This window comes from Rhyacophila brunnea, unplaced genomic scaffold (assembly GCF_057557595.1).
Source record: "Rhyacophila brunnea isolate RB1 unplaced genomic scaffold, BYU_Rbru_1.0 scaffold_20, whole genome shotgun sequence".
Taxonomy (NCBI): domain Eukaryota; kingdom Metazoa; phylum Arthropoda; class Insecta; order Trichoptera; family Rhyacophilidae; genus Rhyacophila; species Rhyacophila brunnea.
The window spans coordinates 13,667,735-13,693,810 of record NW_028232860.1 but is presented as its reverse complement, the minus strand read 5'-3'; the positions used below and the strand labels follow the sequence as shown (position 1 = coordinate 13,693,810).

General features: G+C 32.6%; 1 protein-coding gene across 2 annotated transcripts in view; it reads right to left on the bottom strand.

Moving 5' to 3' along the window:
• The window catches only part of pxb (putative Hedgehog signaling attenuator pxb), a 699,312-nt gene that overhangs the window by 22,817 nt on the left and 650,419 nt on the right, over positions 1 to 26,076 (bottom strand). The window lies entirely within an intron of this gene.

Here is a 26,076-nt window from a genome sequence, read left to right as displayed (position 1 = left end):
CGAGATAGGTGTATGTACGAGTATCATTTTTAAAATCGTGTTTTCTATACGTTACTACACTACTTCTTTATACTTTTCCGCCAGTATGTCACAAATTTATTGTAATGACGTTTAATACTTTCTATATACCTACCTACTCTATAAGCTAGCACCACACTCAAAGCATCTGTCAAAATATTTTGAGAGTATCCTATTATTTGTTTTCTTCGACGACCCGATTCAAATAAGCGATTCATTATTATTTGCATTTTTTTCCACCTTACCTTAAATTTTAATACGTTGTCTCGCTCTTACTTAAACATTTACATAATATGTTTTCTCTCAGGCGTTACAGATAAATTAGGATAGATTATATAGATTAATAAAGACAAATAATATAATATATTATGCTGTAGTCTCGAAATCATATTATGGAGTAATTGTACCTGCCCTATGCCCCAATACTGGGTAGTGACAGGGTAAAGTAATTATATATCGTTCAATGGTTTCATATTTTGTGGTGTTACTACCGAAAGATGTTAAGTCTCGTAATCATGTTATGGAGTAATAGCAATTTGAAGTTTGACATGCCCTCTAAAATCAGGCACAGTGCTAATTTCCTTGTGCTTAATGTGCATGTTCTATGAACGTGATGAACTTGATTTTTTTTCTAGCATAAGTACATATTTTCATATTATATACACACAACCCGTAGTTAACTGTAAATACCTCAATTATCGACTTACCAACTTTTGGCAGTATATAATATAAATGTAATGAAAAATCGATAATTATTATGTAAATCTTCTATTAACTGAGTGTAATATTCGTTCGTTCTATAAGTAGACGCTGATCGTCATAGATGAGGGTTGTAACTTGTACTATAGAATCAAAAAAAAAAAATAAGTAACGTAAAATGAAAAGAAAAAAAGACACTTTGACTAGTTCAGTGATTTTATTTCACCATTGCGAATATAGTATGTAATACTTACAGTATTTGCAACAATGTATAAACAATCACCCAACGATAAGAACTTAATATTAAATTGGTAGAAATTCTTCATCTTCAGAGGTTTAATGTGATTTAAAACCAAACAAAATTAGCAGGATTTGACCTGAGTGTGTACTTATATTTCACAATATTTTATTTTATTACTAATGGTTCGTAAATAGTTATTCCAGATAAGATAAAACACTTCAGCTAATAATGACGTGTAACATAATAAGTCAATATTTAGAAATAAGTCACTAAATACTTGAAATAGCATTAATTCGTATGTAGGTATAGGATCGTACTAACGTCGTCTGCAATGTAAATTAATATTTCAAATAATAAGTGAGCGAAAAAAAAATCAAATCTGCATCAGTTTCGGTTAGTAAGGGAAGTATTATTTAATTTCAAGCATCAAATTTGATCAATAACCTACTTTTTATTACACGACAACATGTTTATCATTTTACCAGCGCCCGAAATGGAAAATTTTATGAACCGGAGCGCTCGATAATTTTACGAATATATCTCCTACATTTATTGTAAATGTGATTTATAAAAATAAGTGTGTTATTTTTTTATTATATGAAATCTATCTCAACGGTAAAATTAATATTTCCACGAGACGGAGCGATAATTTTATTGATTTTATGAACCGGAACGGCGCTCCGGTACGTTCCGGTCCTTTTTAAGTCCTGCATTTTTAACATTTTAAAAAAAATTGAGATACCCACTAATATTTTTTTATTTTTCATTATTACCACAATATTATTATAACGTCTAAATGAGAGAAGGCATCTGGGAATTTGTATGAAGGAGGGTTGTAGAAAATGTGAAGTCATAAAACAACAGAATAAAATAAGTTATTTTTTTTTTTACTGAAATCGACCATTTTCAATGAATATTTTTTAAAGAATAACATGGGATGTGAAATAATTTAGACCATGATCGACATCATCTGTCGGGGTCGATCAACTGTTGGATGAATACTTCCCCACTCCACTCTTCTAGGTCCCTAGTTCTTTGCTGCCACGTAAATCCACCCAACTATATGAGCTCGTCTATCCAGCGGGTTTTAGGGCATCCTTGTGGATGTTTAGTGCCTCTCGGGTACCAATGTATGATGTTCAGCGGTTGCCTACTCCAGCTTATTGGCCATTTCATATGCTTAGCGACCTCCATTGCATCGCATACTCGTGTCTGCTTCCGTATCCATTGATTTATTTTGTGATCTTTACGCGTTCTGTCCAACATGCACCTTTACATGCCACGTTGCGCTACTCGTAATTTTTTGATTTCTCTTACATTATGGATACGTGAGCGTTGGTAGCACAAATTGGTTGAACACTTTACACCTAAGGCACAATGGGAGGTTACTAAGATTGTAATGCAGAAAGGATTAAAAACAATCGAGTATATAACGTAATTCATAGAAGACCTTCAGACATTTGGATGAATCAGGAGAAATAAAGTATTAAATTTGATGATATAAAAATATGACAGTTTTTATAAGTAATGACGACACACTTCAATATTTATGTTTTATTGTCAAAACAAAACCAGAGTGGCGGAAGCGATTGTCAGAATTTCCTCAATCATAACCTAGACCAAAAGTGTTTATTATGATATATATAATTGCGACAATGTCTCTTATAATGTAGGTATGGATTGGATTTGTATAAATAGCAAGGACGGTCCATAACTCACCACTCATCTTGAGTCCGTCACTCGACACAGTCACTCCTGACTCGTCACTTAACACTCGTCATCTGACATTCGTCTCTTGAGCACAGATTCCCGAGCTCGTCCCAATCATCATCTACACCAGACCGGGGCTCGGTCTGAGAACAAGCCCACCGCGATCACTCTGCACCGTTAATCTTACTTCGACAATTATTGAAACTCTCTGTACTACTTAACTGTAACAATGGGTCTAGGACGATTCGGCGCCGGGACAACTGGGCGCCACACAATCGAATATACCTCGAAAATAAATAGACGTTCGTGTGTTATAAGTACTTATAAATTCCATATTTAATATAATTATTTATATTTAAATTATTAAATTATCAGTAAAGTTAATACGCGGTGAAAATTTGATAATTTAATGATTGTCCATATGTTTAAGTTCTAACGAAAGGAGAGTCCTGTTTTTACAACGTCTTTATTAGGTCGTATTCTTATTTGTCCGGTGGTTGTTTATCCAGTACAAATTTTTCAATCGATTTTTAACTAACTTCCCGACTAACTAGACTTTTGAAACTTTTATGATATATCAGAACACGATGCTAATGCATTTTTAAATACCTTTAGCTATCTTTAAGTAGAATTGAATTATTTTTCAGTAATTTCAGTAATTTTGTTTTGTATGAAAGGTTATTTCGGAAAAAATCCGTAATCCAATCCACTATTATTAGTAGCTAGGGGTCTGGGGTCCTAGCAACAAAACTATTAATATATACGTGCGTTACTATGGATATCAATTTGAAATGTCAACATGACATTTCAGTATTATTTATATCAAGTACAATTTTTTTTGATCGTTTAGGCTAGTTAAGTTAAGTTTATATGATTCAACAGAAAATTTAAAAACGTTGTATATAAAAAGTTCTTTTTATCTTGTAATTATTTTTATATACAGCCTCAGGCATAATAAATCTCAATCCGCAATGAAAAAAACATTATGTTAAGAGCAACATGAAATTATTAAACTACGAAGTAGTAGATAGAAACTGATTAAAATTCGTCATCTACTTTCTGTATAAAATCATAAGTAATATTCGATAGTGCGTTCCAGTTGTCCCATGCCCTGCAACAAGACAATAAACATCTACATCCAACTCTACTACCGCTGCCTTCACTGCTCATTACCTCATCACATTCACCATCAATCGCCAAAGTAACATAGGTACATTAATCTTCTACAGGTTAAAAATGCACCCAATTAATGTGGCAAACAAAATTAATTTACGCAGGAATTTTCCACAAATTGTATATATAATTAATTACCTTAGAAGAAAGAATCATCAAAATAATTACAAATATTAGATATGGAAGATAAACATGTTTGTGTGTTAACTTATCAACAACGCTATCTCGCTGCGTTATCGTCTGTTTTTATGGGTAGTGTATCTGAAATGAGGAATCGATCCAAATATTTTGGGCTCATCATTTGTAGGTATCTTGATTGTCACAAAATTTTATCACAGTGACTCACGCGAATCGCCATATTGTTATGCACGGATCCAAATATCAATAAAAGTATAAAAATACGAACTGATAAAGCGATAAAATAGAAATGAAACTGTGGATTATGTTGATTAAGCCGGGGATCAAATAGTACGTCATAAATAGTAGTCGGCAAGCACAGAATAGATTAATAAAATAGAAACAAATCGCCATAGACCAATATAGTTTATGACATAATTAGGGGCGAGCTATTAAACATAAGAAATACAAATCCCTCTGAATGACACCAATTAAGATCACCAGTATTCAATGCGCGTTGCGTTTACGTGTCAAACTTTAAATCGGACGTTGTAAAAAATATATTTTTAGGTGTCGATATATTTGTATGCGGGCATATTATTTATAGTCTATACATTAAATATTTACGCACAGGGGCCTTATGTTAGAACTTGCGAGTTGAAGTCGCCCGGTAGACATGACGTCATATGACATCATTGTGACGTACTACCGGAGTGATAATAGCATTCGAGAAATTAACGCTACTAAAATACTGGCGTTATCCATTGTCCCCATACACAAATAGGTGTTTCAGCATAATAATATATATGGTGAGCAGTGTGCGTTGGGCGGCTTGCCTCGAGCGTGTATTGGCTTACGTCACAATTACGTCATGTCGTCAGGTGACTTCATATCACCAGTTATAACATAGGCCTGCAGAAGTTAAACAAAAACGCCGCTTGAAAAAAAAGTTCTTTGACTGCTAATTTTTTCTCTAAGTTTAAGTTCAAATTATTCAAGAAAGCATGTCGGAAAGTGTCAATTATAACCTTCAAAATTGCAACTTAGTAGTTTATCATCTTTTACGCTAAATGATTGTTTACGTCTGGATCAAACCTGGCGTCCACGGCTTCAGAGACGACTGCTCTACCAAGTATATTTCCACACAGTGGGTATAAAATTAATATATAAATTGTAATTTAGTTTGACATGACCGTCACGGAGTATTTAAAATATAAATAATAATCTTATAATATCTATAATGTATAGCAAATTTACAAATAATCACTAGAATTAAAGTGCAAAGCTGAGACTACGCAAATATATTTCTCTGATCGCAAGAGGCAGACGTCTGCCAGACAGGGGTCTCTTGGGAAATCCCCACGCAATGTTTACCGCATGACGCAATCGAATCTCCACCTCTAAGGTGATGGTTTTATTATTGTCTCTAGGCTCGAATTGGTAAGAGATTTAAAAATTGATTCAACATTACTTTTATTATATAGTGATAAAAGAAAATTGCTGTAATATTCTGTTTTTAGATAATACGGGGGGGGGAGGTAAAAGATTTTGTAATGGTGAAGGTATTATCAAAAACAAACGAGTATCTAACGAGTATCTATCTAAATTTACAGAAGACCTTCAGACATTTGGATGGATCAGGAGAAAGAAAGTATTCGATGACATGAAAAACATGATATTTTTTAAAGTAATGTAGCAATCATATTACTCACCATTACAAGTGTGACACACTTCAATATTTATGTTTTGTTGTCAAAACGAAACCAAAGTGGCGGAAGCAATTATCAGAATTTCCTCAATCATAACCTAGATAAACGGTGTCTATTATGATTTATTTAATTACGACAATGTCTCTTGTAATGTATGGACTGCATTTATATAAATAGCAAGAACGATCCATCCTTCCTTTCCTTCATCCACCCTTCGTCAATTAGTCAGGTGTTGCTACGGAATAATGCCAGCATAAAATTCATATCGGGAAATGCGAAGGGTTCTTGGAGACGCCGCATGGGTATTCTATAACTAAAGAGCTGAAATGGACAAAGAATAAAAATGATGAATGAAACCTGACAAATAATACGTTAAACCAAACAACAAATACGTGTCCTCCACGTATCAGTTTTTTGTTATTTCGACTAAAAGAAACACTAATTTATTGTCAATGAAATTAGAATAACAAGAGCAACCCCTTTAATGAATTATTAAAGTTACAAACAAATCACATCAAGTGTATAAATAGGTATACCGAATATTATTAAACTTCCTGTATAGGAGAACCTACATACAAAAACCTGTTAAACCCGCTTCAGCCGATGGTCAAAAAGCAGGCTTTCCTGTTATTATTCTACAATTTACACGTTCCCTAACAAAATGAGACTTTTCATTTAGTTTTATTTTTGGAAAAAAAACGGGGTTGGCTTTATGAGTAACGGCCATGGGGTGTAATAAAGGAAGTATGCGGTCGGAAGGGGTAGTTGTGTACTGTTTTGCGCAGTTAATAAACTGAATTTATATATGCGGTACCTAACTGGGTGTTATTTGGAAACTTCGCATTTCTAGGATGCAGTTTAAATATTTTTGCTGCAGTTTTGCTCGCCAAGTCAGAACTGTTCCAATATGACCACTCCTTGATGATTAACTTTGCGAGAGCGTGTTGTTCTAAAGGGGTATCTTCCAAGTGAGTCTGTGTGAAGGGTTAAATTTCGAATGCAGTTAAATATGGAAAAACTTAAACAAGTTTTAAAGAACATGTTATTTTAAATAGTTACTTATATGTGTTACGCCGAATGTGCGAAATTGACTATTACATGAAATGGGCAAAATTTTGCCTAAATCATGAAAAATGCAAGCCCGTTGCCTTATTCATGAATTAGGTAAAATATCTGCCGAGTGCGTGAATTCGGCAGTATTTTTTCTGCCTAGTTCATGCATTGAGCAAATAAGATAGTAGCGCTCCGGTGGTGTTTTTTGCAACTAATCAAACTAACCAAATGTATCAAATGTCATTGATTAGGTATATAAAAATATACCAATCAATAACTACAATGACGTTCATATCCATTTTCTAGGCCCAAAAAAATCTAGAACTATAATATGATAATGGAAGAATTTTATTAAAAGGTATTTTCGCGATTTGATTCGTGCTTGGGTATCAATCGTGCAATTGTCGATTGTTTGTTTGTGATAGTATGATTATTTGATTGTTTGTTGACACTTGTTAGCCGACCTCAAAATGGACATTCAGTTGAATTCAGAATTACAAAACCTAACCTTACCTAATAATAATAATATTATAATATAATAATATTACTATGTCCAATTATAACTAATAAAACCATCCGTATTAAATTTACTTTTTCTACTGTCATGTTGACAGTTTAAGAATTCCATACCCAGGCGAATTCACGCACTCGGCAGATAATTTACATAATTCATGAATAAGGCAACGGGCTTGCATTTTTCATGATTTGGGCAAAATTTTGCCCATTTCATGTAGTAGTCAATTTCGCACATTCGGCGTAACATATGCATGAAAGTTTCACGAAAACGAAACTCAAATTCAATAATGGTAATATATGAGGACACTCGGCGCATTTTATATTTCTTGGGATTTATGGCTTAACCTTCAAAATATAATAAACCGAATCAAAGTCTTGGTTAATTCTTTGGGTTGTCCTTTACCAAATTCATTTAATGTTTTTTTAAAACTCTACAAAATAATGGAATAAGGGTGGGTGCAAGATTGATTGTATCAACATTATAAGAATTTTATTAAAATGTTTTTTCAATATTTTCTGTTCATTTATTTACACCGCACTTTAGTAAAACCCTCAATCTATATTAGGTATATAGGTAAGTACTACAAAAAAGAAAATTTAGTTACGTATATAAACTTAACATGTTTTAAGGTCATTATACCTTCAATTTACAGAGTAATCATATACGAATTTTTACAAATACTCGTTGATAACGAGCCGAGTAAGTATTATTTGTTATTTAGCAAAATAAAATTATTTTTACCTACAAAAAAATCTACCTTCCTGTGTATGATTATAGAGCAGTTTTTGTCTAACCTGTAAACTTTAGATTATGTGACATCTGATTGTTTTAATATTATTATTGTTAAGAAGCTTTAGTATTCCACGATATTTAAATTCTAAAGAAATTTAAAAGATAGCTACGTTGGTTGGTTTCACTATACAAAGACTTAGGTGAGGTCTGTTTGAATTTCAAAGAGAAATTAATTTAAACCACCTGCACTTTCTGATTTGCCCGAGATAAAACACACAACGTCTCTGGGCGTCATTACAGGAGCTGGCTGCACGATAAACAATAGTTCTTTTGTATTGCAAAATTGTTTTATGTGGCGAGTAGTTTAGCGTGTTTCAAATTAAATTGCAGACTATGCAACAAAGGCGGGGTTAATTAATGAAGCCCAAGCCACAGGTAGGCATTATTAAAATATCCAGGAGATTAACGTATACTCTGTTCATTATAACTCGGAGAAAATTAACAATAAAAAATATGAAATTATCTTGTAAAAAACAAAAAAAAAATATGTGTTATTTTATCTATTTACAAGAGCAATATAAATACTTAATGCCCACGGTAGCCGAGTGGCTTACTGTGATTATAATGTCGTGGGTCTCAGGTTTGAATCCTGGGTCTGGCAAATATACGTATTGTTTTCAATTTGTGTTTCGAGTATGGACCTAATCGGTTGAGTAAGTGGCTAACATCCATTTCTCGTGAAAAAAATGTTAATACAAACTTCTACTCTGTGAAAGTCCATAATATGATTTTTTTTTCGACCATGTCCGATCCTAATATGATCATATGGGCCTCCACAGAGTAGAGGTTTGTATTAACAGATTTTGTTTTTTACGAGAAATGGATATCAGCCACTTGCTCAACCTATTAGGTCCATACCCTGATTTACACACAAATTGAAAAACAATATATTGTGTACTTGCCAGACCCAGGGTTTGAACCTGAGACCCACGGCGTTATAGTCGAACGCTTAAGCCGCGCGACCACCGAGGGTGTCTATAATATTATCTAATTAGGATCAAACATGGCAAAAAAAAGAAACTCTTGGAATATTGGATAATTTCATCGAATACATTACAGATTTAGTTAAATGACACATGACAAGTTGGTATACAGAAATGTTCAGAGAACAGTAAAATACAAAACACGTCCGAACACGTCATGGTTCTATTTTTTCTCGGAGATTTTGAAGCCATGCCATTTGGCGTCGTTGATATTTCCTTGGATAATAAACTGAGGAATTCTGTTGTCCAATTATTGACCGAGATTCTGTAGTTTTCTATCTTTGATACTATACACAACTTATCGATCATTGTCCATTTGTTTGATGATGTTAAAAGTAGTCCAAAGAATTTTATGGGCACTTTTATATAGCCACACGGCTAAGACGATGAAATCTCTAGCTGGTTATAAAAACTATTATGCACTTATGCTCTTAGTTATAAATTACTTTTAATCCTGAATAGCGTTTAAATTTACCGAACGGACTACACTTGGTCTTATCTCGAAGGATGTTAATGGGCGGGCGCCTCCGATATAGTGAAAGGACGAGGATCGCAGCGCCAGGGACGATAGAGAGAAACAAGAGACATGAGAATACCGCAGACTGATTCACCTTCGCAAGGGAATGTCATCAGATAAATGGCGAAAATGTAATGTACTCAGTATTATACTGGATGTAGCACACATACCTGTACTGAAAGCCCGCTCGATAAATTCAATGTTATATTATTTATATTGATATTATATTACAAGTTATAACTCTGTTCATTAATATATATGATTGACCATATTTATTTTATAATGTCATCAAAAAGAATTAAACATATCGACAATATTAAAAAAAATGTGTTTATCACTTGATGCATATTCAACGCAAATTAAGATAGTTTTACGACAAATCTAGTTTGGGTATATTATACATGGGCCCCACATCCTGAAGCTGGCCCCCAGGCTAGAATCTTTGGCAGGCCCCCCTACCTATCGCTATGGATAAAGGCAGTGTGACGCTCTACATTAGTATTTTGCGCGTACACCAAATGCTGTACGCGGTAAAATTAATGTGTATATTTAGTGTTTTTTTTGTATATTTTAATACATCCATTTGAATTATGGAGTTGTCGAGTATCGATACACAATTAAAAATTCTATCTTGCAACTTCATAATTTAAAAAAATAACATTATGGAAGGAAAAGAGCTCCGCAGACAACTTTTTTTTGCTATTTAAGCAAATTTGTGATGTGTGTTTATCTCACTTATCTGGTCGACTCGCTACGCCGGGCCCCTCTTTAGCCCGGGCCCCCAGGCTAGAGCCCTGTCAGCTCCCCCTTGTGGGCGCCATGATATTATATTATATTGTATTGTTATTTATTATAATTATCAATACTGTATGATGATGAGGGTAGAAAAAAGCTATGTAATATGAGAAAGGGATAATAATTGGTAAAATTTACACAAGTTAATTTGATAACCTCAAGTAATGATAAAATGATATTATAACTTACAATGAATTGCCATTAATACTGAATTTATTAACACATTCTATACAATTTAATGTAAATATTTGTGGTTTTTAGAAGTCCGTCGCGGATGGAAAAAAATGTACTGTTTCCTGTTTCATCGGAAGTTGCAACGTGTGATGTTTTGCCCTATTACTTTTGTTGGAGTTCGATTTTTTTCGATACTGTTAAAACTAAATACCTGTTATAATTTGATAGCATTATTTACACTTTATGGTCGTGCATTGTTTTTCGAACAAATGATCGTCATTGTATGATTTGTATACAGACATATGTGTCTTGGAATGGAATAAGAATTGAAATGGCTAAGAAGACGGTTAAAAGTATCTATTGATTTTAAAATAATGTTTTTGTTAAATACTTAAATAAAATATTTGAGTTTTATGTTGACACTTGTTTTGCGTTATAAACTCATTACTATAACGGTCTAAATATCAGATCGTTTTGACCTTGAATGTTTAGCCCGAAACAGCTTATAACACTACAAATATCGCAGAATTAATAAACACTGTGTATTTGAAAACGATTGTAATGGAGTTCTACCAAGTAAATGCCAATGGTATTCCGCTCGTTTTAAAAAGTTTTTAATTATACCATTTTTAAGTAATAATATAATATTATCTCGATAGCAAACCCCTAATTAAGCAAACACAGAATGTATTAAGTATATCCTTTGGCGGGCATTTTATTTGAACGGATTTATGTATTTCCGGTCCAGCGAGACCGGATATAGTTTGCGGGCGGTTGCGCAGCGGCGGGAAATGGCGGGCTGGAGGCGCGGGAAGTTCGCGCATCGCCCCACATCCGGTCGACACGTCCACTTTTCCGCTTCTCCGTCCTCCGAAGCCTCCCATATGCCACCGTTGCGATCGCTTTGATCGCCGGCCAGACGAAAACTAATATGTTTCAAACGCGTCGAAAGTGGAATTGAAAAGAAATCGAGAAGAGGATAATAATGCTTCTATTTGTGTCAGTTTTTTCATGACTTGGCCGATTGTATTGCGCATGCAGATAATCGACTGTTTAAAACATAAAAATATTCTTTCGTCTTTCAATTATAAAAGTATTAATTTATTAATCGTCATTGTCTTGGACCGATAGCAGTAAGTTACATGTAAGTTGTACGTATGCAGTTCATCGTGGGACACTTATTCGTGCGCCGCAGTACGTGAAACATGAGTTCGTATAACATTTTATCAAATGACGTGTTCTTTGTTGAACATTTCACCGTGGAATACATTTGTACGTATTTTACAAAATGCGGCGATAGTTTGCAAATAGTACTGTTCCAATTAGATTAACCCTAACCTAGTAAAGATATCTCCACATGTTGTAGCATACGCACAAATATACTCCACGGTGAAATGTTCAACGAAGAACTCGTCATTTGATTAAATGTTACACGAACTCATGTTTCACTGACGACGGCGCACGAATAAGTGTCCTGTGGTGAACTGTTTACGTACAAATTTCCGGATACGGTATTACACAGTATTGCATAAAGCGAATTTATTTATTCTTACCTATACTTACTATTTGTTACCTATAGTATTTCCAATCAATACATAGGACACTAAACATAAACGATGGCAGACCAAATCAATATTTTTTTGATGCGTGGTTGTTACATTAGTCCCGTGAAGCTTCGTTTCGCGACAAGGAAGTGTGGCACTAAAATCTTTTCATTCTGACACGTTTATAGTGTCATGTAAGACGACCGTGTGCAAAACGCGGCTGCATATAATACATGACGGGTGGAGATGGGGTAACTTAAATTATTGCTCTTACATGAAGCCTATCGCATTAATTATTTTGCTCCAAAATTTACGAAGAATTTACGACTAATTGCATCTGGACGACTGTTTTATTGATGGTTTTTTATTGTAGTTTTCTTCTCGTATTGCCTGTTTTCTGAACATTAGTATATAGATTTTTATGTTTTTATTATGATTAAGTACTACTTACGTATTTTTTTCACCACTTTCAATAACTCTACAATATATTGTATAATATTTGATCTAATTTAATTTGATTTATTATGCTTTTTGTGTCCGTCTGTTGTTGGGACCATCGCATATTATTTTATTCTATATTCTCATTGTACATAATCTCTGTGATTGATCCTGTTGGTTGCCCAAAACAAAAATTTAGTAAAATATATGAATTACGTAAATTTACGTGAGTTAACACAGTTGAGTAAATTAGAATCAACGACATTATTATGAATCATTTCGTGAATGATTCATTATCTTCTCAAAATAAACGCTGATAAATAGGGGATTTAAAGAACAAACAAATGAATGAGTGACTCATATTAAATTTCTCTAAAAACAAATTCACGCTTGACGTGTCGTTCTTTTGTTGATAATTTCAATAGTGATACTCATAATTACAATGACGAGTCACATTGTAGGGATCACTTGACAATTGGGACAAATGACTCGTGTAGTAATTGTTATGTCTGGCAAAAAGGGTTCGCAGTACTAACGTACTAAGTGCGTCCCTCCCGTTTGAAAATTGTTCGCAATTATGTGAGGAGGGTGTTGGCGAAAATATTTCGCAACGCAGGATTATGAGACGAAAAAAACTGGACTAAAAATATAGCGGACTTTAAAAGAATTTAACGTGTTATTATTTTTAATGAGATTATAAAATATGCCTACACTTATGTATTTGAGTTTTTCAAAAAATGAAACAATTGGGAAAATTCTTCGCTATATAGGTATTTACATTATTAAATTATTTTGTATTCCTTATATACATTTATATAGGGTAATTTTGTGATTATTAAAACTGCGACGTATGTGAGTTAAATATCTGGGTTTTACCCATAGCCCCCACATCCTGAAGCGGGCCCCCAGGCTAGGATCTTTGGCGGGGCCCCCTAAATATCGTTAAGCATAACAGCAGTGTTATTGAGTGTTTTTTTTGTATATTTTAATACATCCATTTGAATTATGGAGTTGTTGGGTATCGATACACAATTAAAAATGAAATAATAACATTATTGAAGGAAAATAGCGCCGCGGGCGACTTTTTTACTATTAGAGCAAATTTGTGATGTATGTTTATCTCACTTGGTCGACTTGCCACACCGGGCCCCTCCTGATCCCAGGCCCCCAGGCTAGAGCCCTGTCAGCCCCCTCCCCTTGTGGGGGCCATGGTTTTACCTTTACGATAGTTATATGACTTGTAAATGTAGCAGCTATTAAAATTATTATAAAAGAATTTCGCGTCTTGTAGACAGGTCTGTATTTACCAAAGTATTTAACAATTTAAATTTTTTACACATTATAACTTTAGAACGTTCATAACATGACATGAAACATTATTATAAAAAAAGTAATATAAACGATAAAAATGAAAATATAAATAAAGAACATAATATAAACATACAAAAGCAGTGAAAATACAATTATACATTTATAGAAGATCAAAGAAGTACACCGAGTTTGCTAAAGAGACCCTATTTTAAGAATTTATAAAATAGCGTCCACCAAAACTTATTTTCACGTAAGTGGAATATATTAACACCCGAAGCAATTTGGATGACCATAGTTATCGCCCTCTCAATTGGCATTCTACCAGTGGCAGGTTGGTTCTGCATCTTGGGAGAATAAACAACTGATGCTCTCTATCGCTACGATAGTTATCAGGGACACACAGGTCTTGATTTCGGCATTCGGGATTTCGGCCGTTCGGGATTTCGGCTATTCGGGATTTCGGCATTCGGGATTTCGGTCTTCGGGATTTTGTCCGGCACCCCTCATTTATATCTCGTATAAGTCGAAAAAAATACGTAGCTAAATAAATATTTCTTCTAAATTGCAGACTGCAGTATGTAAGCATGCCTAAGAGAAAGTCAGTTGGATAAAGCCACGGATAGTATCCATACAACCTCAAGTAATGAGTCTCTTGAATTTCTTCTGAACCCTCTCCACCATAAGGCCGTACTTCAAATGATGCGGTACCCGGTATAATAGACACACTCTCAAGTCTGCTTCGCACTAAAGAAGTAAACAAATGTTTCAATATCGTAACATCGTAACAACAGTAGCATAGGCGAGTTTGTTTGTTTTGTCACAAGTTTTGTTTTTGTTTTGTTACGCCAAAGAAGTATAATTTATAACGCGCGTACATATTTTTAATGAATTATAAAATAATATATTAATATTTTATGAAAATTAACGACCCCTCCGGTTCGTAAAATTAAAAAAAAAGCGTAGACATAGGAAGTGGAGATGTTTCCTGGAGACGTTAAAACGAAAATTACGAAATGTAGATTGATGCAGAATTATTTATGAAAAAAAATCGAAATTGATCAACATAATATAATGTAATGTAATATAATGCAGAACTACTTGTAAAGAAGAAGTAGGTACTTATTTAAGATTTTTAGTTAAAAGTTTTGACGTTAAAAATGAAGCGGTTTGTCGTATATATACGGTAGAGTCATCCGTCAAAGTTATGATGTTGCAGTGGGTACTAGTTTCGTAAAATACTAGGTGTCATTTCCATGATACACTATACATACCAGTGATACTCAAGCAAAACCGTGTTTATGACATTTCATCGCGAGAGCCAAATGGGTCGTACAATATTATGCAATTTAACAACGCATCGATAAATAACCAAACCAAATACAAAATTGAATAAAGTACTATAAAACAGTAATTAATCTGTATTGAAAAATTGGATAGTGATTTTATAACGTTTTTAGTAAAGTTGAGTTGCTAACTTTACCGTCCATCAATTAATATTGTTTGCATTCACAGAAATTAATGCTTGTTAATAAATAAAGAAAATGGCGAAATGCTGTTGGTGTCAAGCTTTAGTTACATACTTTTGCAATTTATATAATTGTTCATCTAAATAATGATGCTTTATATTCAACACAATCTAGTCAAGAACCAAGGTCTTGGGAAATGTGGTGGATGGTTGAGAAGGATGTGTGGTTAATTGCAAAAAAAAACTTTTACCCTTACACAACTGAATTAAAACAAGGTGATTTTATCATCACTATTTCTGGTAAGTAAATCACTGAGCACAAGTGGTACGTTGAGTATAAATTATTCTGCACTACAAAATATGTTTTAGCTTATAAAACATTTTCTTCATTTTTAATTAGGTACCTATGTATATTACAATTTTATTTATCATGTTAAGAAAAAAGATTTTTCTTAATAATATTTGACAATAATACCAGTAGGCGTTTTAGGTACGTGAAGAAATAAGGAACGGACGGTTTTAGATGTCTCCGTACAAAAATATTGCCTATGTTACAAATACAGTTACGTTTTTTTTTTTGATTAGTACTTTAAGGCATAAAGCCCACCAAAAAAGCATTCGGTGCGCTCACTACTGAGTAGGCCCTCTCCCACCCGCGCATTACCTTTCACCTATGTAATAAGGGGCTCAAGGAGCACAAAATAATTATTATTATCAGCGTCTCTCATAACAAAGCAATAAAAATATTATTAAATTTCTCGGGGCTTGTAATTAATATCGGTCACGCAATAACTAAACAAAGAGTTCACTGTTCTTAAATAATGGCTTCTCGCCCGTCGACGACGCTTCGAGGAGCATGATTTTGCTTGCCGTGTTCAATGAATGGACTACGTTGTATTTTCGTTAATTCGTATCGCTGAGAAGCCAAAATGAGAAAAGACTCATGGGGCAGGTGGGCACAATGCGTCGTCAAGTCCAGTGTGCGCTGGCGTATTTGATTACGTTGTATTTTCGATGATTCACATGGAAAATGCGCGAGCGCCCCGCAAGCCTGCTTTAGTGGACCATGTGTGTAAGGTCCCTATGTACGGAGTGCTAATATTATATTCCCCCAAAAAATAATCGTTTGTTGGCAGTTTACAAGAAAAACTATTTATTTTAATATTTTATTGGACACTTTACATAGCAAAACTACTTACCCGATTATTAATATTTGTCTTGTCTTTTTTTGAAAAAATCATTCGTATAGGTATTTTCAAATTTAAAATTCTTTGCTTTTTTATAATAACAGAAAAAAACAGCAATACAGCAAAATACTTTAGGTACTGATTGTATTCGGCAGACAATAAGATTTTATACCCAATCTTCCATGATGCTAATGAACTCATTTTGAACGTGATTTCCTGAATATTTTATTGAAAACACGAATAATGAAGTTGAATTTTTCCAAGAATATAATATGATTATATTGCTTAGGTTGGGTGGATTTTTAAATATTTTACAATAATAATAAAACTTTTGTATAAACCAAAACTTGTATCTTGCCACTTATTATTTTATAACCCTCAATGTTTCCCAGGACGCGAGGCTCGATTACGCCCAATCGGTCCAATAGCTATAGAGCCTTGTCTGGTTTAAATAGTCTGAAAACTGCTCTCGGTTTATGTACTGACGCTCATTGAATATTGGTGTATTTGAAGGTTGCAACACACACTTCTGCACGTAAATCATGTGTAGTTAATTTTCGTAGGACACTAACACATTTAAAACCCTGCGTCACAATGTATTGCATTGGGGGTATAGCCTATTGGAATTCTATTTATTAATCTGTTTTGTGCTCAATACTGTGAAAAATACAAAATAAAATACTTTTTGATAAAGCAATCATCTCTCTTGATTTACGAAACAAACATTCATTAAACTATTTGTACTTAATTCAATAAAATATGATATTGTTACTCTTTGTTGCACAGTGGCATAAATACCGTCGAAAACGGCGATACAACAGTAAACAGTTGTTTGCGGAGTAAGTTTAGTTTAGCTGCACCGTCAGTCATTTTTCACGAGTGCTGCGTCGCTAATGGTGAAAACTTTTCGAATGTCTAATATAAACAGCTACCTACTGTGCTGTGCTGTGTCACTGGGTAGTTAACGAACAAACTGTACACGCTGTGGAAACTAGGTGGATTTTGGTAGAAGTTTTGTGGATGAAAGACACTCTGTACTTTATAAAACATTAGGTTCTAGTGATATATGAACGAAGTGCATATAGCTTAGAAAACAAGGATTCAAAACACCGTATGAAGTGTTGCCAAATGTTATTCATAAATATAATATATTACTTCACTCCAAAATAAAGTCATACATAATATGCTTTATCGTGTTCATACAGTTAATTATCCCGAGATGTAAACAGTCAAATGCGCTTACTGTGCAAGTAGTTACTTCTAAAAAATATTGGAGAAATTCCACGACGTCGGTTAGGTTAGGTTAGGTTAGGTTAGGTTATCTCGAAGAGCGCTGATGAGAAGGTATTAAAAATGACCAATAGTTAAAATTTGTCGCTATTAGTATGTCACACCGTAGCATATTGGATAAATGCGACGATTGGGGCGTTTACCCGTGGAGATGCAGGGTTCGGTTTCCGGCCGGGTGGCTTACTTTTATCAAAAAAGATTTTTTCTATTGGTGATAATATACTCTCTCAGAAAGTGTTTTTCTAAATTATATAATGTTGAATATTTTATTATCGTTACTAATAGAATAATAAACAGAACATATACGCATCTTGGATTTATATGACAAATTATATTTCGTTCGGCACGCGTAATTTGCACAATCCGCGCATCTCCTAGGCACGATCTTTTTAGACCATGCCTCAACTGAGGTATAACCTTAATGCATTTACCATTGATGAGTGCGCATAGTGTCGAATTGAAATACGGGTCACAAAAAACGATTCAAATATATAGTACCTACTAGTAATAGTACCTACATAACATAAATCAATAAGAATATATCTGTTATATATTGAAATATATCAACTTATATTATAATACATAATTATATCAATCATGTATTGATAATACGGTAAGGGCGGAATGCACAATCTAAGATTTCGATCCTAAGGATAAGTCGCCGAAAAGCATGACTTAACTATAGACAATCCTGAGTATAGAGTTAAGGAATCCTTAGCCATAGACTACTTTTGTTATGAACACGCCCCCTTCTGTATTACCATTTACCACTGACAGCTGCTGTCAAAATAAATTCGCATGTCTATAAAACAGTCCATATACTCAAATTCATTTAACAATGTATCTCAATATGGATATTGATAGTGTTAATTCGTTTGGCATGTACTTGGAGAATATTATTTTACTTTTATACGCCAGCCCGCAGAAATACAAAATGCCAGGTGAAGAATGACACTTGACGCTAGTGTTACCATGTTAAAAAAATATCTTGCGGTGCCTGTGGAATCACGTATAATGACTTATAACGGAAACATAAGAGTATTATAATTAAATATTAATATGTATTTATAGTTATTGCATTTATAAAATGCAGTTGTCATATTTTTGTCATCGTTTAACAATTATAAAATAATTTACCTAAACTATAGGAAAGAGAATTTTTAAATATGGTATTATTTTCAATAGAAATGATCTTAACTAAGGACGATGTTTCTGCATAGCGTTTTCTGCTAAGGAAATTTTAGTTATGACAAATGTTTCTGCACTCCGCTCTAATACTATAAAGATGTATACTAATTTACTTATAGGAAATCAAATTTCAAGTCACGACTTCTATAGACAGATAAACTCTAAAAAGTTTAAGTGAAAGTTCATAATATCGCATCGATTGAGGAAAGAGACAATATTATTCACGGTTCGTGGCGCGTTGGTCACATATTGGTTTTAAAGTATCCGCAAAGACAAAAGTAATATGTCAGTAACTTTGGAAAATTGGCATTTTAAACGGGAGCTGTTTTCTTGAAGAATGAGAGAGATACGTGAACAGAAAAGTTATAGGACATATTATAACGAAATTGAACCATTTGACTCGGAATCTCTTTATGAAATTGAAAATGTTATGTACTTAGTAATAAAATGCTACGATAATTTCAACGACGTATAAAATCGCGTACGAGTAGGACAAAAATTTACTATTGGTATTTTATTAATTAATATAAAGCACATTTAAATTATTTACCGTATAACATTTAATCAACCTGTGGGTCTATTCTATACTTATCGACCGCTAAAGTGATAAAGTGATAGATATTGTCAAACTTAGGGTAGGTTTGTATCGAAGTATTAGCGTTTATTGTAACAATTACAATAAGTTGGTTGTATTGTTGCAATAAGTGCTATATTTTAAAAGCAGCAAAAGAGGTGCTATTAAAATGAAACGCTTATTGCAACAATTACAACCAGCGTATTGTAATTGTTACAATAAGTGCTAATACTTTGATACAAACCTACCCTAAATTTGATAATATCTATCACTTTAGCGGTCGATAAGTACAGAATAGACCAACTGAAACATTAAATAAAAACCGATACCGGTTTTAATATTAAGGGGGGACATGCTCGTCGAAGGTCAAAATTGAGTTTTTATTGTATTTTCAAACCATGATCCTGGACACTCCTTAAACGTTGTAGATAATCTATTTATATAATTTTGAAGCCTTATTATCCTTTATAGTTATTTTAAACATTTGATGATTGCATAAAGTATTTTTGTTACATAAAATAGTATTCTTTTAAACCTCTCGCTCTAATGTTTTAGAATATAGTCATATTTCGGTACATAACTGTGCAGTGGTGTTAAGATTTTTTACATTTATTAATTTTTAGATGCATTTATAAAACCATTAGTATAATTTATTACGAGATAATTTTTGTAAAATATTCACGATAAAAAAATATATTGATAATCTCTGTGATCCCAAATTTGACAAGAATTAGGCATTTTATTATTCAAAAAATCGGCAAGATTAACACATTTGAAGATGATGCTAAAGATACTTATTATAAGCTATGTCTTTAACCATTCAAGTGTGATAAAGATCTTATGAATAATGATTGCTTTATAATAATTATTGACCTAAGAATAAGGTAGTGTTTTTTTGAAATACGCCATTTCTTTTGTCATTCCCCAGTGTTTAAGCTACAACATACGGCCGTAGCCATAAATTGACAAACTATAATTGAAGTAGGGAGTAAAATGATATTGACGCGCGTGTTTGAACATGTACCGTTTAAAAAAAAAAAAAAAAATCGGTTAGGTACATGTTCAAACACGCGCTTTAACATAATTTTACTCCCTACTTTAATTATAGTTTGTCAATTTATGGCTACGGCCGTATGTTTTAGCTTAACCACTGGGGAATGATAAAAAAAATGGCGTATTTCAAAAAAACACTACCTTATTCTTAGGTCAATAATTATTATAAAGCAATCATTATTCATAAGATCTTTATCACACTTGAATGGTTAAAGACATAGCTTATAATAAGTATCTTTAGCATCATCTTCAAATGTGTTAATCTTGCCGATTTTTTGAATAATAAAATGCCTAATTCTTGTCAAATTTGGGATCACAGAGATTATCAATATATTTTTTTATCGTGAATATTTTACAAAAATTATCTCGTAATAAATTATACTAATGGTTTTATAAATGCATCTAAAAATTAATAAATGTAAAAAATCTTAACACCACTGCGCAGTTATGTACCGAAATATGACTATATTCTAAAACATTAGAGCGAGAGGTTTAAAAGAATACTATTTTATGTAACAAAAATACTTTATGCAATCATCAAATGTTTAAAATAACTATAAAGGATAATAAGGCTTCAAAATTATATAAATAGATTATCTACAACGTTTAAGGAGTGTCCAGGATCATGGTTTGAAAATACAATAAAAACTCAATTTTGACCTTCGACGAGCATGTCCCCCCTTAAGTAATATTTTTAACACAGGGTGGCATAATAAAATTATGAGTTATGAGCAGTTTTCGTATCACAACCTACCGATGTTTGCGTGAAACAAGATTCAAATATTATGTATAATACAGTAATTATACAGTTACTTATGTATGAACAGTTTAAATAATTTATTTATAACATCTCATGAACATGTAGTATGTTATTTTCTTAGCGACATACATAATTTCATTGTTTTGACACATCTCTTAAAAATATAATAAACATGAAGAATCACCATTTATTTCATAATGTTATGGTGATGAATCATTTTAAATTAAGACCCCATTTACAGAATGTGAAAAAAAGTTATGTAGAATTTATAATCGCATATTTAATTTTGAAGTCGATATACACGACTTGTCACAGGTGAAGTTGTATCTTTTCAATCTCTATCATCTCAATTATTTGTTTACAATCTACGTGAATAGCGAATAGGTAATACTTAATAATATTTTTCAAGAAAAAACACTATAAAAAGCATTAAGATACAATTTAATACTTATTAAGTATATTTTAAAATAAAATTACAACATAAAAAGAACTTTGTATATGCAACGTTTTTAAATTTTCTGTTCAATTATTATGCTCAATATGCTCGAACTTGTACTTGATATGAAGTTAATAAAAAACAAACAAATATAGAATACTGAAATGTCGTTTTGATTTCCATAGTAACGCACGTATATATTAATAATTTAGTTACTAGGACCTCCCACTTAGCAACCAATAATAGTGGATTGGATTAGGGATTTCATCCGAAATAACTTTTCATACAAAACAGAATTACCTGAAAATGAATTCAATTCTACTTAAAGATGGCTAAAAGTATTAAAAGAATGCATTGGCATCGTGTTCTAAAATATTCTGAAAATATCAAATGTCTAGCTAGTCGGGAAGTTAGTTAAAAATCGATTGCAAGATTTGTACTGGATAAACAACCACCGGACAAATAAGAATACGAGCTAATAAAAACGGTGTAATAATATGTGTGGAATAGTTCAGTTTACCGCCAAAGCGACAAAATAATAAAATCAATTTAAAATTGGAAAAAGCAAAGTACTTATTTATTATATTATATATATAAATTGCAATGCTTATAAGAAGACAGACAGTTTTTCATTTCTTCCGGTTAAAATCGTCCAACTGTCATTTAATTCCAGGCAAGTCTGCCCGACTAAACTTTTCCGAGGGGAAATACGCACTATATCAAGTGGATAGGCGGACATGTCCCCCGCAGGAAATCGCCAATTACCTAGACCCCTAGGGGAGGCCAGCCCCCACACTCCGTTTGACCTCAGCCGTCTGCGATAATGGCTGCTTTTATTTGCCATGCAGGTGACACAAAAATCCCATAATTACAGGGGGCGGCCATTAGGGCCGGAGAGGGGAGAAGAGGATAGCTGCAGGCCAAGAGGTGTTTTATTTAACGCGGCAAAAGTTTTAAATACCGTCGGGTAAATATAAACGCCTGATACTTTGGTGTTAGAGAAACTCTTCATCGTAGGTTTTATTAATTAAAGTCTGTACCTCTACATTTTATGCTAACCTAATACCCTTAAATAATAATTTATAATAATACGAATTTTTCACTATCCGTACCTAATAAGAATTTTATATTTCTATTCGTCTGGATTAGGGATTCCAATCCCGGGATCCCGAGCTATTTTCGATACCTATGAATCCCGGGATTGATTTGTTTATCAATTTTTATGGAAAATAAAATAAAAACGAAAATATAACAGAAAAAATACTTTTAATATCAAATAACTACATTAGAAATAAACTGAGGCTGAATGAAGTTTAATTTATACCCATGTGTAAGTTGCCGATTCATTTTATGATAAAATGAGAAATATTGGAAAAAACAATGCTTCGCAAAACTATTAACAAAGTAATTCCACCATGATCTCATAAGTTTTACGGCAGTTTCATATTTGGCAGACTAATTAGATTTATGAAGCGGAAAGGCAATAAGTACACCATGATTTGCTTTACTATTTTAAGTCTCGCTAACCCATTTATTAAGTCTTTACTATCAGAAACAGCAATCTCATAATAAATTCACATTATTATTTATATTACAATATTATTTAGTCCATTAAACTTATGTATTTCCAAGATTGAACGTATACAATATTAATAATACATGTCTTAAATAGTATCTATATATTATACTAGATTTATTTTTGAGCGATTTTATCAATGTTATTTGTAAATATAAAATTTTTATATTAACAATGGAAAAAAATGCCAACCCCAGGATCAGAATTTTGGCTCGGGATTGATTCCCTAGTCTGGATAAGATTCAATCAGGTTGATTATTTTCTGTAACTGTGTAACAGGCAATTTTTGGTGGAAAGACATTATATTATAATAAAATATTTTAAATATAATAAAACACAACATGTATCTAGTAGGTACTAACTTTACATAATTTAATAGTAATACAGATCGGTTTCGTCCACTTGAATAGGAATTTGTCAGATGATTATGTCATATTAAAACAGACGAAACCGGTTGGTTCTAATTATTTCAAAATTATTGATTCGATACAATATGTTGTGTTTTGTTATATTTGTAAAATGATTATTTTAAAATCTTTATTACATAAATATGCTATTGATTAGATCAAATACCTGTGATTCGATATCAATTTTATTGTTTTGTATTAAATAGTGAATAATGATAGTTAGTTGAGATAGGTTAAACTTTGTACAGTTTCTTTCAAAACAATAATAATATTATTGGAGTAGAAAAAAAATAATATTGTAACATCGTTTAATATTTTCTATATTCTCGAAATGCTATTACTGCACTGTAAGTATCTGTCAAACTATTATGAGAGTATCCTATCATTTGTTTAATAAATAAATAATTCTTTAATTTCGTTTAATTTAACACATTTGCAAAATATTTTTTCTCTCATGCGTTACAGGTTTTTTTTTTTAAATAATTAAATACTTATTGGTTAGGCCTAGAATTAAGTAACAGTACTTTTTAAAAAAAAAAACTTATAGTTTCTTCAACAAGCAGTTTTTTTTGTTTTACCAAAAACTATGGTTACTGGAATATTATCCTTTTTCCAATCACCCGTTCAATTCGGACACATATTATATAATGTAATTCCACAATATTAGACATATATTTTCCAAAAAATGTACCGACTAAAAAAACCGAATATGTATGTTTTGAAAAAATGTTGTTTTCTATTTTAATATAAAAATGAGTGTCGTTCGGGTGAGTATTTGCGACTACGAACTAGCATGTAATTTTAAAATGCAATATGGCCGTTATTCGGGGTGCACTTGGAGGCTTCATTTCGTCGTCGTGTTGATAAAAGAGTTAGACGACGCAAATTTCAAAGAAGGTTATATTCGGCTAAACTAAATCCTACCTACTCTTAAAATAAATTTATTATAGAGGTAATAAGAAGTTCGTAATTGAAACATTGCTCTATTAAAATGGCTAAAGGGTGTAATGCACAAAATACTTATATAATATTTAGTAAGACTGACAATTTTCAAATGACGATATCTCAGAATTTTGCAAATGTGGTAGGTATAAGTCTATTTTCTACCGAGGCGACCAGGGAACACAGGATTTACGGAAACTGCAATGCCTAACGATTGTAGAGTAATTATAATAGGCAACTGATCTCGAGTGTGAAAGAATATGTGATAAACTAATATTCTAAGCTTGTCATTCGTCTACTGCTCTCGGTTTATGCACTGACGCTCATTCTATATTGATATATTATTTCAAAATTGCAACACACATTATTGCACGTCTATAATGTGTGGTTTATTTTCATAGGACACTCGGACATTCAAAATCCTGTTAAAATGTTGGAGATATCCTATCCAAATTCTATTTATTAATCTGTTATGTGGAGGCTACGTTATTTCTTCATACAAATATCTTATTGTTATTTAATTAAATCTAGCTGTTTATTGTCTTTGCTTAGATATAATATTTTTCAATAAAATGTTTTAATAATGATAACAGCAAATAAATAAAATTGTTCCTTTTATAATATCTAGGTTTTTTTGATATCAATATTATCTGTTCACATCTATCGATTATTCCAAGATAGAAAAAAATATCGTACCATTTAATTATATAAGATCTTATGAAATTGAGTATCTGGCTTTATAAAAAGATTATTTCCGAGTAATTAATTGATAAAATCTATCAGGAATTATTTTACTCTACACAGATAACTTCAATAACGAAATTCACGAAAATCGTCAATATTCCGTTATCAGTTATTGGATTACTTAAGTGAGGTTATAGTCAACATTTAAAGTGTAATATACCTACATAACTATTGATAATTGATTACTTGTCTAACATCCATGTCTTTCTTTAAAAAAATGCCAAGAAACCTCTTCGTGAGGCGACCAAGAAGATCCACATTGGAATATAGAGCCAATCAAACAAAATATATTGTAATATAAAATATCAAAAATAAGTTGCGCATGTAATATCACATTAGGGACCGCTCTACCTTAAGGGTTCGTAGGAATCATCCCCACATCAATATCATGTGAAACATACACGTCAAATATTTTAATTATTGGACATGACGGGATGACTCGGTCGCATTCCCTCGCCGCCGTACAAATCTCATTCCACTAAGGATGTGAACGCATTAGCGTTAGTATACGCATACTGGGGAGCGATTCAAATAACCCATAGGTGAGAAAAAAGCTAGCTGTACGTCGTTTTTCAAAACCGATAATGGTAAGTCTATACTAATTATTGTTGTTAATTAAGTTAACACGTTTTTAGATGTTATTAAGTAACGACTCAGATGGGT